At 26.6% G+C, this 15,899-nt stretch overlaps 1 protein-coding gene across 2 annotated transcripts in view; it reads right to left on the reverse strand.

The window, feature by feature from the left end:
* The window catches only part of LOC129984157 (receptor-type guanylate cyclase Gyc76C-like), a 554,740-nt gene that overhangs the window by 247,474 nt on the left and 291,367 nt on the right, over positions 1–15,899 (reverse strand). The gene's annotated exons all lie outside the window — the stretch shown is intronic.

A 15,899-nucleotide genomic window follows, 5' to 3' on the forward strand; every position in this document is an offset into this window, starting at 1 on the left:
TATATTTTGAGATAAATTATACAGGATAATTATAAGCATAATATTACTATCTAAATTGAATAAGGAGTGGAATAAATAGTCATTTACAGAAAAGCTTGAATATGGAAGTTTTATAATTGTAATTTGAGAATTAAGATATGCAAACTTTTAAATAACCCCTGCAATTTATTTTAACCCCAGAAATCCTAAAATGCTTCTATTTAAGCAATTAAATAATAGATAAATATATTTTGAGATAAATTATACATGATAATTATAAGACTAGCATAATATTACTATTTAAATTTAATAAGGAGTGGAATAAATAATCATTTACATAGCTTGAATATGCGTTATTTATTTTAATTGATAATTTGCCAATTAAGATATGCAAACTTTTAAATAGCTCCAACAACTTATTGTAAGCACAGATTTCTAAAATTCTTCGATAATAGCAATTAATTATAGGTCGAGCATAATATCCAATAAGAACATACTATCTAAATTGAGTAAGGAATGGAATAAATAGTCCTTTACAGAAACGCTTCAATATGGAAGTTATTTTTAAACTGATAATTTTTGAATTAAGATATGCAAACTTTTAAATAACTCCTATCATTTATTTTAAGCACAGAAATCCTAAAATACTTCTATTTTAGCAATAAAATTAATGAGTATCGAAGAAATCCATTTGCATTCTAATTAAAAAAGAGACTCATCTGGAATTTAATTATAATTCACTAAAGAAAGCTAGTACTCAAGATTTTGTCGCCTAAGGGCAAATTCTGTAAGTCTGTCTCTTTTTCATTCACTTCTCATCAAACATTTAAATATTATTTTAAAGGAATTTCATAAAATCTTTTCAAGCGAGCCCAGAGCAACGAAATAACGACCATTTCGAATTTCAATTACTTTCATAAAGCAACGAGATAAGTAAAGACGGGAGCATTTGATTCTCGAATTGCAGAGGATTTTGAGTTGTTTTTTCTTTTTCCTTTTATTTTATCATTTTATTCAAAAGGAAAAGTTGGAACATCGAAACAATTTTCGTTAGGTGTCATTTGTGTCAGGAATCGAACAATCAAGATTTCTTTGAAGTCATAAGAAAACTTCAGTATCAAAAGTTGAGATCATGCACTTTGCATTTTTAATGTAATAACATTTGCTTTGTTAATTCTTGGGTAAGAGGAATTTCTTCGTTTTCTATTGTTATTTTTAACCTTATAAAAACCATCGATTGAAACAAATAATCTGAAGTTAAATGGAAAGAGAATATGGCTACACGTTCATTTGTAACATTTTGATTTAAGTAATTTCCTGGGTTCAGTACAATGATATTAAATGGAAAGAGAATATGGTTAAACTTCTGTTTGTATCATTTTAATTTAAATAATTTTCTGAATTTAGTACGATTCTTTGAAATCAGGGTTTTACAATTTCAGTGCCAGATGTAGAAGTGTTGAGTGACGTTGTAAGATATTTGAAATATGGGACATTTTATATAACCATTTAAGTAAGAGATTTATTTTTGTATGACATTCTTGGGGAGGGGGAAGCTATAGCTTAAATAAGCTTACACTTAAATCCAGCTCAGCATGATTTTCATATGCCATGGTAAAAAGTTGCATTTACTCTCAGTAAGAGTCCTAATATTTATTTTGCCTAGATTCATCTGAGACTCACCATCTACATGGCCCTTGTGTAATTCATATCTTAAAATTTTTCTTATGAAATCATTAGCAGGTTTGAAATAAATTTACATGTACAATTAAAAAATATTTTTTTTCTTAATATGATATGCAAAGTTTGATATTTCTGAGTAGTAATTAATTAATACTTTTTAGTAATCTTATTAATAGAGTAATTAATTCTTAAATGCTGAAATCTGCTTTTAAGCTACGTACGCAATTTTGTCTTTTAAAGTATTATGAGAATAAAATTGAAGCTCTAATGCCTGTTTTTACTAATAGGAAATGCGTTGAAATTATTATTGTCGATTGATGATAGCATGTGCTTCATTATAAAATAAACTGATATTTTCCCCTTTGATCAGATGCCCTTTTTGTTTTTTAAATTATTGTGAACAACAAATTTTATTTTGCAATGTTGTATTAAAACCAATTGTTTGAAAAATAAGATATTTTAAGTCTATACTTATCACTATTCAGATTTTTATAGAAATAAAATGTTAATAGTTATTTAATTTATCGAAATAAAGCCCAGTGTTACAATCTGGCAGCATGCTGTTTTCTTTGCCTTATGCCATATAAAAAACAAAACAAAACCCTAAAGCATTATTTTCTTGATTTATTCATGAAATGAAAGTCAAAGACCGTAAAAAAATCGATTAATAAAAATATGAGCATTTAAATGTTAAAATGCCAAACAGAAAAGTCAGAATAGTTAACTTCTCGATTGGAAGGTTTAAGATTTAATGGAATTCCGATTTAACAGGAAGAAGTTGACTAATTTAGTAATGCCGGAGAGCAAATAAAAAAAGTAAACATTTTCATATACAATTTTAATAAGCAGTTTGCTTCTTAGATGGCAAGAAAATTAAAAGTTTCATATTTAATTTATACAGTACGATTGTAAGCGTGATATTCCTGTTTCATAAACACTACTTCCTAACACAGTTTGCTTAAGAATTCCGTTTTGCTGATACCTTTTAACCCCAATTAGACTGCCGATGTGAGAGTATTCTGTTTAGCTGCTGAAAGCATGGCACTCTTCCGCTGGTTCTTCCTTGACATCCGGTTAAGCCCTTCTCCATTCCCAGGTACCACGTGATCGTTTCTGGAATGTTGTAAATTGCATTTCCGTTGTTCTATACAGCGAAGGGGTTGTGCACCACTTACAAAAGGGCGTTCTAACAATCCGGTTGACTTAATAACGTTGTGTTAGCGAATAAGATATAAGCGTAGCAGAAGATATGGTGATATGTCGCCATACAATTCGCTAAAAATGGAGACGACCTTTTGTTTGCGACTGATTTTATGAAAAATGCTATAAAATATATTTTTGATTTTTTTATAAATATTTTTTTTAAATTGATATAAAATGAAAAACATTCTACATAACAAAAATATACTTCTAAAACTAAAAGGGCTATACAAATTGGATTTCATTTCCTGCTAAAAAGTAGTAAAAAATAAAAACCTTTCGATTAAAAAATTTATCAAATGTTTTCTCATACTTTTACAGATAAGAAATATGTTACCTAGCCCCTGAATTCAGAAATAAGCGACAAATCTATTTAATCTTGAAATATTAAAGTTTCTCTATTGAATAACAAAAGAAATCATTTTTTTGCATTATAACACTATAAAATAAATGTAAATTTTTTTTGAATGAGTTGATTGTTTATTCTCCATAGCTAAGATCGAGAAATCATCATACAAAATTAGATTAGAAAAAAATGCTTTATATTTTAAATCATTTTTATTTAAATTATTATTTTTCTCGTAAAAAGATTCAATTTAAACTTAGAATTGGATAAAGCAACACTTAAGGGTACAAAAAGAATTAAAACGGTAAATTCGATAAAAGAATGAACTTAGGGGAAAAATCAACCAGTTTTAAGAAGAAAATAGTTTTAAAAAAGACAATAACGAATAAAATAAATTCGATACTTTTAACAAACAATCATCTTTTCAACATAAGCTCATTTAAAGAGTTGCATATGTGATATGAAATGTAGAAATGATGCTGTTCAAAATTTTGCTGTAACTAGTAGATTTTTCAAATATTAGTTTTTTTCAAAAAAAAAAAAAAGTTTTTTTTTTTGGTAGTCGCTTTAATGAGCAGCACCAATATAGAGTGAGATTTTAAATTTTAATCGATGTTTTGTAAAAATAGATCTAACGATATTGAACAAAATCCATCATTCATTTCATTTTGTAGAAATATTTAATTTTGAGCGATAAAAAGGTCTAATGACATCCAAAGAAACTCAATATTTCTTTGCAATACAAAGTTGAAAAACGAATTGGCAAATGATATTCTCTTTCCTAGTCTAGTCCGAAGTCTAAACCTAAATCTCTGTTAGCATAAAGCATTAAATTATTTAAGTTCTAGAATAATGTTTTGAAACAAAGGGATTTCTAATATATCTCTATAGAAATTTCGTTTCATTCAAGATTTAATTTTTTCCATGCAGATTTTCTGAATAATATGAATAATTTAAGCCTTTTTTTGCGCTTATCACAATATGTATTTATGCATTTATAAATGAACACAATATTTAAAAGACAGTATGCATACAAAAAGAGCACAATTTAGCAACAAAAGACAAAGTTTTATTCTTTTCATGGTAATTTCTTTTCTTCATTCAAAAGGATATGATTTTGCGCTGCTAATTCTTAAAATATGCGAATAGTTTCTCTATTTAAGGCAATAGCATTTGAAACCTTTTCTATGCGGATAAGGCTTTCAAAGGATAAGAGAATAAAAGGATTTTTAAGAAGAACTTTATTTTTTTTTTGCGGCAGATTGAAGGATTTATATTTTTTTCTCTTATTAAGTGCGGTTTTGTTTGGGAACAAAAAGATTTCAAAATAGCTTTCTTTTTATGCCATTCATCTTAAAGCTTTTGATTTTTAAAAAGTGCGAATGTTATTAAGAATTAAAATGCCAGCATGTAAATAGTCTTTTGGCAGAGGAGATAAAAGGTTTTAAACAAAACGCTACGGCTCAATTAAAAGCCTTTTATTTCAATGGCAATTGCGCATTTTCCATCGATTGAAATTTCGTAAAATTTATCTTGTTTAATTTTCATGTTTTGTAAATTCATACTTAAAAATTACTTGCAATTTTTTTTTTCTGTAACTTTTCTAAATACAGACATTTTGAATGAATCAGGTGCAAATATTTGCCTACCAAGTTATAAATGCACTCTTCAAGAGAAAACTTGCTGATATTTGTTTATTATTTTTAGAAAAATAGATTTTTGAATGAACTTTAATGTTGTATAATCTAGGAAATTCGTTAACTGTCAAAAATATCTATCCTCATTAAAAATATCTATAGATCTCATTCTTTAAATTATTTTTTTGGATTGAATTGATGCCTATTCGCTATTCGTTGCAATTTTTTTTCTCATTTATTTGGTATTATTAGTTATATTCAATTACAGGAATTTTTATAGAACTTAAAAAATATCATTATATATATTAAAATTCAATTCAAATTAATTTCCAAAACTTTATCTTAATTTAGCCCATAGTAAAACATTTTCTTATTTCCTGATCTCATTCCAAGTATGAAGCTGTGTAAAAATTACTGTGCAATCAGTTCTAAGTATCGAGTGAAAGTGATACTTCCAGTGCCCTTCTCAAAGTCAATATATATATTTTCTCAATATATATTTTCAATTGACGCGTGGCCGGAAATTCCATGTTATATAAGATTAGTGATCATTTGTTTCGTTCCCTTTTCTTACTTCTGCTTTTGTGTCGCTCTGCGCCTTCTTGTAAATAATCATGCCTGCCTCCGGAGAGAGAATAAAAAGAAATTAAAAATGCAAACTCTCTACACTGCTTGTTGAACCTGCATTCTGCTTCAAACAATATATATATATATATATATATATATATATATATATATATATATATATATATATATATATATATATATATATATATATATATATATATATGTGTGTGTGTGTGTGTGTGTGTGTGTGTGTGTGTGTGTGTGTGTGTGTGTGTGTGTGTGTGTATTGAATACATATATTGAAGTAAAAAAAGTATGCATATTCGAATAAAAGTTTACAATTGTTTCGAAAATTTTTGAAATATTTTACTTTAGCGAATATATATGAGAAATGATCTTAGTCAATATTTTGACATCGAGATTCTGATTAATTCTAACATTTATACGAGTAATTTGTTAAAATGAAAAAAAAGTTAATTATGTCTGTTTTCCAATAAGCGTACTTGTCTGAGAACCACAAATTAAATTTTAGATAATTTAGATAATGTTTCATATTTCCGCTGAAGTGTGGATATAAATAGAGATTTTTCCTACACATAATGCTTCATATTCCCTCTGAAGAGCGGATAATGATAGAAATTTTTTCTATAAACAATGTTTAATATTTCAACTGAAATGCGGATATTAGGAGAGATTCTTCCTATACGCAATGTCTCAAATTTCATGTGAAGTGTAGATATTAAAAGAGATTTTCCCAATACACATATCCGTTTTACATTACAGAGCCGATCAAAAAAAAAAACATTCCAGCAGAATTATAGAGCTAGATGCAAAGATTTAAAATTAAAACGATTTTTTTTTAAATTTTCATTTCTTTTTAACCTTTGGGTAAAGTGACTACTATTCCAAAATTACGTGGAAATCTGTAAATTATGACATAGAAGAAAAACAGATTTCTTTAGAATGGTATTTGCATGCTTACTTTGGCTGCGTTAAGAGTTTTTTTCTTGACAATCATTAAAAACTACATTACAGGCAAACGCATTAAAAAAACATCCAAAAATACACTTGTTGCGTACAGCCGACCACTTCGCCACCACTGAACGTAGCAGTATTGACATAATTCCAAAAATACACTAAAAATTAAATTAAAAATTCCATATTAAATTTTAAAATTCGGATTTTAAAGCACATTGAATAATTTTTGCTTCTATTAATGTGACCGATTTCATGACTGTTAGTGCGATAGTTTGCCTGAAGTCATATACATACATACATACATACATACATACATACATACACAATGCTTTAAGCGCATCTGCTTCATAAATTATTCACATGCTCTATTCAAATCTTAATTAATATTTCAATTTATTGATTGTATTAAGTAAAGACAGAAAATAAATTAATATCTAATGCATTTAATGCTTTTATCTGCGTTCTAGAGTCGTAAATATTTATATATGCGAAGAAAAATAGCAGAGCCTTGGAAAGTTTTCATAAATTCTACAAATTTTCCTTATCTGGAAACACTGCATATTAACTAATATCGAGTTAATAATGCTTCTTTAATTATGATGAATGATAATATAATAAAGTAAACTATCCAAAAGTGAATTGCCTCATAAATTCGAATACGGCATAAAAGATTCACGGAACATTACTTTTGAATAAAATATATATTATTCTTGCATTAGTCATGCATTATGGCACTAGGTAATAGTGCTTAATAAAGTTGCCTTTTGAATAAATTGGGGATCTTAAATTCGTAATGAAATTTTTATGATCTTAAAAAGTTATTATACCAAAAAATATTTAAAGCTTGAAAAAGCTGTCACTTAAATGATATGCTATTTAAATTTAATAACCCCCTGATTTATATTGTTAATTCATCCTTTTAATTAAACGTCATATATTTTGTAGGACATTCATTGCTTCCATCTATTTTATAGAACAAAAAATTTTAAGTGTATTTAAGTGTTCTGAACGATTATTTCCTTTTTTACATGTATATCTATTTTGATTTACTCTCAAAATTCAGTTTCAATAGTTTTGTAACTAGATGCCTGAATTAGACACATATTGCATCTAAAAATATTAATTTTATTACATTTTATTGTCAATGAAAATATTTTTAAATTATTCTCAAACAAATTGCAGCTGCCTTTCTCTTGGAAACTTAATTGAAAAAGCTTAAATAATTAAATATATTCGCATATCTCTCTATTTTTCTAACTGAACGAAAAATAACATTTGCATGTTAATGCAATATGTATAAAAAGAAGTCTAAATAAAAATCTTAGAGTTTCTTTATAAATACCAACAAAATACTAAACAAATACAACTTTTTGTTATGACGGAGAATTGATGCATTACATCGCTCTAAAATATTAATACTCATCAACCAAGATTCGGAATAATTTTCAATATGCATTTAAAAATTAATATCTGAAAGTTATTTTGAAAATCATCTTTCGCATTTGATGTCAATAAACATCCTAAACAGTATCTTTAGTTTTTTTATTTCTGCAAAATTTCCATTGTAGTTTAATAACTTAATAATAAAGAAGCGAGTTAAGAATATCATCTTATATTCCTCTTCGTTTTATCCCAAAAATAAAAACACGTATTCTACAAGAAACTTAGAAAATAGGATAAGGAAAGCAAGTAAAAGTTAATTGTGACTGCTTAAACAAATTCCTCAAAGTAAATATACCAAATTTTTGAGCTTCAACTTAGAACACTATATATGCAAATTGTTTACAAATCGAGACGGTAAATTTAAAATGTTGTGAACATTTGACCAGACAATCATTTACAGCAGACATTTTTATTCAAAAATAATAATTTCAAAAAGAATGAAAGAATGGCAGCATAATTATTTCATAAAATAATGTGAATTCACTCTATAAATTGCAAAAGTTATTTCTGCAAATTGTTTTAGAGGTAGATTTTTAAAAATTCCACATCTTATTATTTTTTTAATATGGAATATTTATTAAAGACAAAAAGTTGAATAATTTAAAACGCTTCGTTAAATATAGGTGCAAATTATGCAAGTCTTTCAATCCGATTTCTCAGAGTAGTAAAAAAAAAAATATTGCTGTAGTTCGTATGCTAAAAATGCACTTCGTATAAACTAAAACACTGTAAATTAGAATATAGAAATATATATATAATAAGGAATAAAACAGATATATTTTCCATACTCTAATGTTGCTGAAAAAATACATTCTTTTACGAACACTTATGTTGGAAATATAGTGATATGAATGAAATATTATAGTCACATAATATCAGACTATAGATGTCGGTTGCCATTGCAAGTACCAAATATTCAATGAAAAATGTCTCTTCAGATATCAGTGAGAGAAGCCTCTTGATAGCAAGAAATTGCAAAGAAAATTTTCATATTATGAACAATTTTTACTAGAGCGTCGAAATGTCGAAGCCTTTATATATATATTTCAAGAACTGAACAAAGATTCTCACAGTTTATTTACAGTTCTAAATAAATTTTCTGTGAGTGAATGTATTCAAACAATTATGCCATCATGAATAATTGTTACATATTAATATACTTTTTTTAAAATTATTAATAAAATTTAAATATGATTCTTTGTTTACTATAGTTTTTTACGAAATAGTGATGTTGAATGTAGGGAAGAAATGTTTGATTTGACTTTCAATAAAAATGCCTAAAATATTGAAATATTATTTTCTACTTTGAATTAAAAGCTTTCATTTTAAATAGCATTAAATAAAAATGGCAGCAGTATATTTATATAAGTATATATCCACATACTTATCCATATACCATATATAAGTATGTGACTGCGCAACCTTCTTACCATTTTTTTTAATGCACAATATTTTTACCACTATTTGTAACAAAATCGTATTGTTTTATACTTTGTGCATTGCCATCATTTTAAATTATTTATGATTTATAAATAAATATCAATTAAAATTAGTTATCTCAGACAAGACAAGTCTGAATGATAACCACTACCTACACGTATATATCGATATACATTGTTTATTTATATTTATATATATTTTTTCTTATTTTACAAATATAATTAATGGAAAATATGCTATAGTTCATCACTGGATGTGTAGAGGCCTTGGGAAAAAAAGTTGCAGAAGCTTTGGAAATTCATAAATCAGTTTGTAACTGGCTTAATGTGTAGATAGAAGTGAATAAAATATTAACTCACGAGCTTCAGATGATTTTTAAGACGAATTTTAACATTTTAAGAAACGCAACGCATATATTCGCTAGTGAACAAGCATAGTAGAAAGAAAAAAATAGCATTATGGTCTTATCTTTTATATAACAAATTTTTCTTTTTTTGAAAAATGAAACCAAAAAAAGTGTTTTGGTCAGCAATTTCAATGAGGTTATCGATATTGGTCGGATGGAAAACAATTGAAGTTACTACAATTAGATTTCTTGAGGTTCGGATAACAAAAGCATATGTTAGAAACAAAGTACATTTAATTTTTCACTGAGGTACATTACACTGACTCTCCGACCCGCCCGAAGGCACACGGATAAAGAATACTGAATGACCGAACCACCTCTACAGCAGCATTGGCGGAAACTGTGGTGGAGTCCTAAGGGCCCTCACCGGCCACGGTACAACCCTTCCCGGAGGAAGTACGTCCCGTCATCGATGGTAAGAGCCAAATCCCCCACCTATTTATGTAACCACCAGGATGGTGATTTCCAACCACCATACCGGAAGCATCTTATCCTCATTTCGAGGTGTCAGCCCGGGGGTTAATGATATGTTTAATACCGTCATTTAAGTAATATCATTTTGTTTTATAATTCAAAATCTAAACCATCAAATAATTATTATCTTTTGTGTTAAAAAGTACACAAATGCTACTAATAATTACGAATCTAAAATAATCCTACAGAATGACATGAACCACTGTTTCTTGCAACAACTGCAGTACCGGATGCCCATCCCTGAGCAATGTGATTCATAAATATTAACAGGTAGCAGATAATCGGCTCTGCCATCGCAAAGCGAAACAAGAAACGAGGTCTCTCAGGTCCCAATTTCTGCAGTGGTCTTGGGAAGATTAAAGATTTTCTCCTCCTAATCCAGCCATACGGAAAGATATATAGGTGAGCCATTTACGTTAGCGAAATAATTTTCTGCTCTCAGGAAATGTCAGAGATCGTAAGCCGAACACCAAGAAGCGTTATGACGACTCTCTCGGACAAAGCTAGAAATACGGTAAATGAGGCTTGCAGATGTTTGATGATAGGAGGGCATAATCTTGTGGATCCAGAGTCGCAAAAGGAGGATTTAGTAAATAAGAGGGGAGAGAGTTTCCGACTTATCCAGCCAAAGATACTTGAGAACATTTCTGAAACATGCCGTTCTATTTTATTCTTTATTAGATAAGTAATTCTTTAATGATTTATTATACTCTTTTCAAAATTTAAAGAATTATTTCAGGATGCTCTAATATTTAAAATAAAGAATTATGAAATTGGTTAAGGATTGAAAGTATATGTTGTTTAACTTTTTAACAATTTATTTAACAGCAATTAAACATCATAAATGTCACAGATGAAGTTCCACAACAATCTAATATTCTGTTTATAAATAAAAACATTAATAACAAATAATAAAAAGTAATAGTAATAATAAAAAGGAAACAATTGGAATGTGTGTGTGTGTGTGTGCGTGCAATAAATATTTCTGTAGTTTTATTTACAAGAAAAATAATAAATAAGTGCTGAAGTTATTTCCTTGAGAGTAGACCAAGAACATCAAAAACTTTTTTTTAATTCAGTTTGTCCACTTAAAACTTTTTGCCTATTAATCGTCGATTTGCAGCAAATTTTTCATCAGCCGAACAAATACGCCGACTGTCACATTTCTTCTTCGTTTGACCAAAACATCATATTTGAAGTAAACCGAGCATTTTAGTTATCTAATCATAATATTCATTTAGATAATAAGTCCCAGAATACAGAACTCATTTAGATAGTAGATCGATATCCAGCTACTATTATTATTCATCAATATACCTTTTTTTTTAAAGCATTATATCAGTAATTTTATATTGCCTTCTTTTAATAAAACATTAATCTACATTCCCTTGCCTAAACAGATGGCATCCTTGATTAATTAAGAGGAGATTATTACTAGGAAGTTCTTGTAAAGTCTTGAATGTTCTGAAAGTTTCTTAAAGAATAATAGAAAATGAACTGTTTTAAAACTTCTTGAATTAAGTGTGAACCCTTTGAATTCTAGAAGATTTTAGAATATAACTTATTTCCTTGCTCAAATAAACATATATAATTTAAAATATCTTGTTACAAGTAGAAAAAAATAAAAAAATAAGCTTTTTTTTGTTTTGTTTTTTTGTCAGTGAGCTGAATAGTAGAAAATTATATTTTATTGCATTTATGTGCGGCAAAACAAAATCATAAAAGCTTGAATTACCGAAAGCTACATTTTAAAGGAAATTAAACCTAAATGAATATGATAATGAAAATACCCTTGTTTTCTTCACAACATATTTAAAAAAAAATGATTAATGAGATTAAAATTTCAAAATTATTTTGAGAATTTTTCATAATGTTTTCAAGATTTTACATTTTTTTTAATCTATATTTTAGATTTAAAAAAACAACAACTTTGCACCGTAATGGCTGTCATTTTGCGTTCAACTCAATGCTTGATTATGATACCGTGTCGGCGTGCTCATTAATTCTTTCAGATGTCTTTACGGAACAGAAGAAATAGTTCTGCCTGTAGTTATACATGTTTTATGGGAAATAAATTACTTCCATTGACGATCTCTCCTATGTACATTTTAGATATAAATGAAATATTGCTCATATATGATATCACATATATCATCATCTATAAACGAAAGAGTATTCCAAGTAGAAATAAAAATTTAATATTTATTCGAATAATTGAGGTGTTATTTACAGATGGTGATTATTTTTTAAAATGCTCACACATTAGTACATTTTAGCTAGATTTAATTGGTTATAATAGCCTTTACTTATAAATATTTAATTTTACAATTTAATTAATTCATGTTTATGGTAGTTCTTTTAGATTTAGAATAAATGCATACTAAAATGATTTTAATCTTTATTAATTACGTGTTTAGTTTACGCTATTAATTCCAATTATTATTAATTATGTGTTTAAAACAAGACAATACTACCTTTGTCAGAAATTTTACTTCATAAAACAATACTGCAGTTTCTCAATAATACATGAAAAAACGCTTTTGACTTTGTGCAATATAAGATGCTTGAGTAGTAAATTGAAATTTGAAAAATAAAGATACAAAATAAACATAGATTGGAAAAAACTTTAAAATACTCAATGACCATTTAAAATAATTCAAAATCGAATTAATTAAATTTAATCTTAATTAACTAATATGCATTAAAGCTTATTTCATTTAAAGAGTTTATCATTTTCTTCTCAGAAATATCTCATTCTTCAGATTTTAGTTTATTTTTAAATAAATCAATATTTAAATTCTTAATATCAATTTTCAATATTTCAGAAATTAATGTATATATAAATTTTAATGACAAGTTGAATTTTCAAAAATGAGAAGCATATAGCGAGAAATAGTTAACCTTTAGGTAAATTAGAGTTGTAATAGATAAAATCATTATTTATTTCAAAGTACTCGATTTCGAACATAATTTAAAAATTTGATTATTAACCAGCATCTAATTTTATTTGTTTTATCATTCATTAGCAAAATATCTGCTTAGGCAGAAATGAATGAAATTTTTAGAACTAATTTATTCACGTTTCCTTACTACATCCAAATTTATTATTTTATGAATGAAATTCTGAGAATTAATTTTCGATAGTCATGGGTTTCAGATTCTAAGAGATAAGGGTCAAATTCAATTTCATCGAAAAGATAGCGCTGAAGAAAATGATTTCTAAGCATTGAGATTAGTTTTAATGGTGACCGAAAATGAAATTTATATTTATTTAGAAGAGATTTCAAAGTATAATTTAAACTTTTCAGTAAAATACTGTCAAAGTCTCTAGAAAATAAATTTTTATATACATGCTTGGGAATATTCTAACTGCAACTTATTTAAATTATTGGTTTCTTACCTAAAAATCCGGTGTCTCAACCTCTAAATATAGAATTGAAAATATTAAAAATTGCGTAGGAGTAATTTTAAAGCTCCAAGCAGTGAAATATATTTTAATGATGGAGAAAACTAAAATTTATATTTGCATACAGAAGACGAGAATATATAATCTATTTCAAATATTCGATGAATTGCTAAGTAAAATAAATTTTAATATTTGAATTGCTAAAATTAAATAAATTTACTATAAACCAGTTTAAAATTTATTGAAAAATATGTTACTTCTTTGAATTTGAACCCATCTTTAACTAAGAAAACTTAAAAGGCGATTCGTTTCTTTTTAGTATTTATATTATCTTTTATTTCAGAATATTAGTCTCTACAAAATAGCGATCGTATGGCAAAAATAATTGCACTTTATCTAATTAAGAATGAATTTTAAATTTTTTTTTACACCTTCTGTGACATTTTGGTGTAAAATTAAAGACGTTACTTTTTAGCTTTCATCTATAATAGTTCTAAATAAGAGAAAATTACATTATAAAAATTTCAAGTTTTTCACGTTCTTTCACATCACGTTTTTCCAAGTTAACAAGAATTTCAAGTTTGAAGTTAAAAAAATACTCCTTAATTCATGTTTTTAATTAACAAGCGCATCACTATAAACATTCAGAAATGAATTTTTATCCCCATTTTATAACATGTGTTTCCATGTATCTATTAGGCTTAACTTATTTATATTAATGTAATATATGAATTATTCAAAATAAAAATAATAAAATGCAAAGCCTGATCTAATAAATACTCCAAGTAAAATTAAAAATATGTTGTGAATTCTGAAAATTGTTAATATAATTTAGATGAGAATTTCAAATAATATAAAGGAAGAGAAACAATTCTAATATAAATATAGAATCCAATGTAAATGTAATGTGGATATATTCAATAAAATACACAAATGTTAAGAACTAATAAAATATTCCAAACGATTTGAGTATTTTTAAGCGGATGGAATTATATTACTCAAAAAATACAAATAAAAAATAAATTATTCCAATAAGCAAAATAATTATTCTTTTCCTTATGACTTGCTATCGGACGATAATTATGAGATTTAAATATCATTACAACATTATCATTTATCCATAAACTAACCATACTATTTTTACATGCTAGTTTATATATATATATTTTTAATTCATGTTAATATATATAATTATAGATATTAATATAAACATTTTAAATAGCAAAAGGCCATTTTTATGCCATGGAAATAAGAAAAACGAATATTTTTATCTATTACCATCTCATAAATATTTCAATTGTAATTATTTCTTTATTTTAATTTACAGAAATTCAGAATTTTTGGAAACAAAACAATTTAAAGAGAAAATGGCGAAATGAACCCATTAATCGGGAAAACGAATAAAAATATTATCAAAAAGCAAAAGTTGATTAATTTTCATTAAATCAAAATTTAATATCTCCTAAAATATTCATAAGATTCCATTATGAAAAAGAAAACGTGCTGCTTTGCAAATTGTTTTTTTAAAAAAATGTTTGAAATATGTTAACTCATTTGTTATTTTTAACCTCACACAGTTTTGTACGAGACATGTAATTACGAGAGAAATTATGATAAATACTTCTAAAGCGCGATAGTTTTGGCGAAAAGAAAATCCCAAGTTAATGTCTTTTTTTCTTTTTATCCAAAAGGTAATGCTCGACTTATTTCTTGATATATTATATTCTTAATTTCTTTATGTTACGCAATTAACGCTCGGGTAACTTTTATCTACTTATTTTTTTTTTTTAGTTTTACTTTGAGGTTATTTATAATGTCACTAGCAAAAAAAATTAAGCATCAATTATATCAAAACATTCAAATTTATTAGAAAGTGTTGTCAATTTTAGAATGCTTTTAATGTTAAATGAAGTTTCATTACATATTCAAAGCAGATAATTTTTAATGACAACTCCTATTGCTTTTTTAAACACTCGTATATTTGAAAAAGAAAAACATAAAGTAAATTTGATTGGAGATATATAATTTAAATAGTTAAGGCTAAAGTAACAACATTCCGCAAAATATAACGGACAATATATTTAAATTAATTAAATTGCTGTATTTCGAAAAAATGATATGTATTTGAAAAAAAAAAAAGAACTAAATAATTCATCGAAAACTAATATAATAGTATTGAATCATTTAACTTTGTGTTTGGTAATTAAAGAAGATTGCAAAATGTCTTGTATGCTTTTGTTTAATCTCATAATTTTGTAATGAAAAACAGGAAATATAATTTTAAAAATATAGGAAAAATTAGAGTACGCTAGTGACAATGAAAACCGACCGGCGGAAATG

The sequence above is a fragment of the Argiope bruennichi genome, chromosome 9 (genome assembly GCF_947563725.1).
Source record: "Argiope bruennichi chromosome 9, qqArgBrue1.1, whole genome shotgun sequence".
Classification (NCBI taxonomy): Eukaryota; Metazoa; Arthropoda; class Arachnida; order Araneae; family Araneidae; genus Argiope; species Argiope bruennichi.